This window comes from Chelonoidis abingdonii, chromosome 6 (assembly GCF_003597395.2).
Source record: "Chelonoidis abingdonii isolate Lonesome George chromosome 6, CheloAbing_2.0, whole genome shotgun sequence".
Lineage (NCBI taxonomy): Eukaryota > Metazoa > Chordata > Testudines > Testudinidae > Chelonoidis > Chelonoidis abingdonii.
The window spans coordinates 131462672-131468491 of record NC_133774.1 but is presented as its reverse complement, the minus strand read 5'-3'; positions in this window follow the sequence as shown (position 1 = coordinate 131468491).

Genomic DNA, 5820 nt, shown 5'->3' with positions numbered 1-5820 from the left:
CGGTGTAATAGGGATGGTAACCATTTCTGCTACCTTGCAAAGGCAAATGAATGCTGCTGTGTATCACTGCAGTACCACGTCTGTCAGCAGCATCCAGTACACATACAGTGACAGTGACAAAAGGCAGAACGGGCTCCAGGATTGCCATGCTATGGCGTCTGCCAGGGCAATCCAGGGAAAAAGGGCGCGAAATGATTGTCTGCCGTTGCTTTCACAGAGGAAGGATTGAGTGACGACATTTATCCAGAATCACCCGTGACACTGTTTGTGCACTGGGATCTCAACCCAGAATTCCAATGGGCGGGGGAGACTGCGGGAACTATGGGATAGCTACAGAATAGCTACCCACAGTGCAACGATCCGGAAATCGACGCTCACCTCAGTACATGGACGCGCACCGCCAAATTAATGTGCTTAGTGTGGCCGCGTGCACTCGACTTTATACAATCTGTTTTACAAAACCAGTTTATGTAAAATCGGAATAATCCCATAGTGTAGACATACCCTGATTGTGGTTACTCTGGTAACTGGACTTTTAGTGTCCAGTCAGCTGACCGAACACTGCCAGGTCCCCTTTACTGGAGGCAAAGTGGGGTTTGGCGTGGAGGCTGACAGCTCGTGACCCCCCATGTAATAACCTCGTGATCTCCTGAGGGGGTCCCAACCCCCAGTTTGAGAACCCCTGCCCTAGATCCTCCTCCTCACACAATCCTGGCACCAGAGGTTCCCTGCTAGCTATAATCTGAGGCCAGATATGCTTTTAGGTAGCATTTTCATTTCCACCTTTTAAAAAAAAAATCTCTTGGGAAAAAATGTTCAACCAAGCAGCCCTGGGTTCAGCTTCCCCTTGCAGAGGCACTGGTTTCCATGGCTGGCCACCCCCTTCATTCCTACACAGTGAATACACCATGGTGAGTAAGTCTAAGTACGTCGACTTCAGCTACGCTATTCAGGCCTAGACCAGGCCTCGGACAGAGAGTGGAGAATAAGCCCTGGGCTACACTGGGGGGGGATCAATCTAAGTTACACAACTTCAGCTAAGTGCATAATGTAGCTGAAGTCGACATATGTAGATCGACTTACCGTGTTGTTTCCATCGCGGTAAGTCGACTGCTGCCACTCCCCCATCGACTCCGCCTGCGCCTCTCGCCAAGCTGGAGTACAGGAGTCAATGAGAGAGCACTCAGGGATCAATTTAGTGCATCTAGACTAGACGCGCTAAATCGACCCCTGCTGGATCTATCGCTGCCCGCCAATTTGGCGGGTAGTGTAGATATACCCTAAGAAAGCAAGAAAAGGGGCTTACCCTGCCAAGGGCCTGTGCCCCTGAAAGGTGAAGGCAGTTCATCTGAGCCCATTCACACACACACACGTTATACTAGCCCATTCACACACATGCTGCCAGTCCCTCAAAAGCAGGTTTTAGCCAGTGGAGGCAGTGCAAGCAACATCCTCACAGCTTCCATCTGGGCCAACCCAGGCAAATCAGGGTGGGGTTAGGGAACAGCAGTGGGAGGAGAGGATTCACATGACTGGATGGAGCAGAGTCCAGCCAATCACCCCGAGCAGGTGAGCTGACCAACTCCACACCCAGCTCATTTGGAGTTCCCTGGCAATTGGGGAAGGCTCACATATATGCGGGACCAATAGCCAGCAGTGAGTGGGGGACAGCCACCCGTATGTAGGCAGTGACAAAGCCCAATCCTTGGAGGGGATTAACATGGGTATTTCTGCAGTCTCCATGCTCTGCTGCTGCTGCTCGATGCACAGGGCAGTTCCACAGATGCCAGAGCAGGGACAAGTTGCTGTTGCCCCCTGTCCTGTGGACACTAATTTATCCATGTTCTTAGGATGTAAGTTGCCTATGCACAAAGCAGCTAGTCCTGGCTGCCTCACAGAGCATCCAAGTTCCCCTCAAGCCTCCCCCGAGAGATAGAGGCTCCTATGGGAATGGGAAGTGGTTGCCGTCTATCAGCATGCAGCACTCCTGGGATACCACACAGGCACCAGGGATGTATAAACCCACAGATCTCAAAGGGGGATCAGCTGAACACCAGGCAGCTTTGTAAGGTCAGAACACGGAGTATGCCCAAGGTCCCACTTACCGTATCAGATCCAGTTGGGAGGAAGACACCCTAACAGCAATTCATTATTTAATTAGATTTTAGTGACAATACAAAAACTCCTACCCAAGGCTCTAGAAGCTCTAGCTATCATATCGTTAATACCACACAATCCCAGCAGCATTAAAATAATCATTTCAAACAGGAACTCAGCCAGTTACCCACCTTTGTGCCCTTTCCTTGTTCCTGGAGCACACCACCACCCTCTCCAAACACCAAGCAAGTAGACATCCCGCTAGATAATGGGAGACACATTGCTTATCCCTGGGGCAGATCCTCACTGTGGAACTGAGTCCCCAGACTCCCAACCGGGGGAGCTGAGCTGGAGTGGGAGAGAATGATACCACCTGCACTGGCTACCCCTGGCCTGTCTTTCACAATCAGAGTTGGAGAATGTGCAGACCCAAACTGTGTGTCCAAAAAAATGGAAGAAGGCCAGGTAGGAGGGGCTCAGCATGCAAATGAGCATATGAGCACCTCCTCATCTGCATGCACTTGCAAAAATCTGTCATCTTCACAGGAAAGTCCCTTGAGATTCTCCACTCCCAGCACATGCAGCTGAGGAACTGACCCAATATGTTGGCTGGGATTGACGCTTGAGCCTGGCCACTGCCTCAGAGCAAGACTCTGAGACACAGCAGCCACTAGGCCAAAGCACCTGAATCCAACCTTTCAGGAGTTATTAAAAAACAATCCCTACTGGGCCTGCTCTGGCCATGGCCTCATTTAGAGATGGGACAAGCCTGAAATAATACAGTTTCCCAACATTCACACTGACACCATCCCTTTAATAAAAACAACACTAAGCAGCTAATGCTAATAGCAGTAATAAGCAGTTAATGGTTATCCCTTAACAAAGCTAACAGCAGCAATTCTCAACAGCTAATCATAATGGCAACGTTAACAAAAACGGTGTCCTTACACATAAATAATAGTAATCATTAGTTAACAGTAATAATGAGAAGAGTGAACAACCATTCTAGAATGGAATGGTCCATCAGGGACTCCTCTGCAAAGCATTACAAAGGGATCTCACAAAACTGGGTGATTGGGCAACAAAATGGCAGATGAAATTCAATGTTGATAAATGCAAAGTAATGCACATTGGGAAATATAATTCCAGCTGTAGAGACAAAATGATGGGGTCTATGCTAGCTGTTACCACTCAAGAAATATTTTTGAGTCATTGTGGATAGTTCTCTGAGAACATCGGCTCAATGTGCAGCAGCAGTCACAAATGCAAACAGAACTCTAGGGACCATTGGGAAAGGGATAGATAAAACAGAAAATATAATGGCACTGTATGAAACCACAGTACACCCACACCTTGAATACTGCGTGCAGTTCTGGTCGCCCCATCTTAGAAAAGGTGTATTAGAATTAGAAAAGGTACAGAGAAGGACAACAACAATGATTAGGGGTATGGAAGTTGTGTCACATTTTTTGCCTGCCATCTGGAGGCTACATTGTTGCTTTCTGCTCCATACATTCCTCTGCACACACCCCTCTGTCTCATCACCCTTCCTAAATTGACTTGGATTGTCAACATTACTTATTTCGCCCACCAGTGAGCCCTCTTGCACTGAACTTCATCCAGCCAAATTAGCCACTTGGGATCCTCCTCCCACCACTGGGGAGGTGTGACACTCTGTACCTCAAAATAGCACCCTGGAACCCCTATATTCACCACTGTGACATTGAGATCCGTTTTGAACAAAGGATGCCTTGTGAGATATCATTGTGCAAGGCTTGATCTGTTGAACAGTAATAACCTGTTGGATTGTAAGCGCTCTCATAGTATGTGAAGTTATGATGTATTACTCTATGTGATACTGAAATACATTGTGAGGTTGGGAACACCCACAACCAGCCTTTCAGTTACAACAAAGGAGTAGCCATCAGCAGCCAGACAGTGTTAATGGCTCATCCACACACCATCCACTATCCCAGAGACTTCTCAGAGAAGGTACGTACATCAGGGGGCAGACTAACTCACGTCACAGCAAACATCTTTCCAGCAAGTTGGCAGAAAGTATAAAAGAGACACAGTGACATCATCACTTGGCTCCTCTCCCCTCAAACTCAACACCTGGAGGAACATCTGGAGGACAAAGACTTTGAACTGGGGAAGTTTGGTCCCAGGCTGCAAGGTAGTGCCAGCCTCTGTATTGTGGAACTGTAACCTGCTTGTACCCTCAGTCAGGGTGAGAAAAGCTGTTTGATTCAACATTTGCTTAGACTAAAAAATTAAGCTTTAGAATGTATGTTTCTATTTTTATTTCTTAAGGTAAGTACTGTATCTCTGAGCTTTATGTCTACCACTTATAATCTATTTTTCTACAGTTAATAAAGTTATTTTAACATTTTATCCTTCCCAGGGAGTTTGTGTAACGTGTTTGGGAAATCTCAGCTCAGGTTACAGAGGCTGGTGCATGTCCATATGGAGAAGTGGCGAATTAAGCAATGAACTTACCCTGGTCAGGCTTCTGACCAGTGCAAGACGGTACAGTTCTGGGGTGCAAGACTGAGGAGCTGGAGGGAACTGGCTGGAGCCTCACTAGTTATGGTTCATGAGTGGCTGGGAGATCATTCAGGTAACACATCTGGGTGTGTCCCTGCCTATGGATGGCTGTGTAAATGCAGTACCTATCAGAGGTTTGTAGCTTGACATCAGCATCACAGCGTGAGAGGCAACTCAGGTTGGTGGGTTTGGAGAGCTCAGTGGTTCCACAGTCCAGGTTGTACCACGGAGACCCTGTCACAGGATCTCCCTCTTCTAGATCAGTGGCTCTCAACCTTTCCAGACTATTGTACTCCTTTCAGGAGTGTGATTTACCTTGTGTACCCCAAGTTTCACCTCACTTAAAAACTTACAAAAGTGTCACAGCCACACTATTACTGAAAAATTGCTGACTTTCTCATTTTTACCAAGTAATTATAAAATAAATCAATTGGCATATAAATATTGTGCTTACATTTCAGTGTCTAGTACACAGAGCAGTATAAACAAGTTATTGTCTGTATGCAATTTTAGTTTGTACTGACTTCGCTAGTGAGTTTTACGTAGCCTGTTGTAAAACTAGGCAAATATCTAGATGAGTTGATGTACCTGTGATGTTGCATTCCATATGATTTTATGAAAATATGCTAATAAGTGTGAATATAAGGTAACTGGACTATGCTGCATGGAAAAGGTGTCTTGTAAGTTATCATTGCAAAGCTTATAATCTACTGAATATGGTCATCCTATTTGTATGTATGTATCATTCTTGTACCTGAAACTAGAAATATGAACTATAATTCTGAGGGCCTATTGTAGTTATACAAAGGGTGGGCCATTAATGGTGGTTTGGAATCTTGATGGCTCTCATCAACCAGGAGAACTGACTGTGGATGGCTCTGTTTGCTTGCAGGCCTTCCTGTGAGGCAGGCTGGGAGGAATGAAGGCTTGGGGTCTCCTAGGACATGTGACCATGTCACCTGGTACGGAATCCATCTTAAACCTGGTGCTTTTCCATTTAGAAGGAGGGGTGGGGATCCAGAGAGACAAAAGATTCCTGCCTTGTGCCAAAGATACATAAGAGGGTGGAACAGAACAAAGGGGGCTGCAATCACAAGAAATCCCCTAGCTACCACCTGAGCTGGAACAAGGGCTGTACCAGAGGAAAGGATTGTGCCCAGACTAGGAAGGCAATTG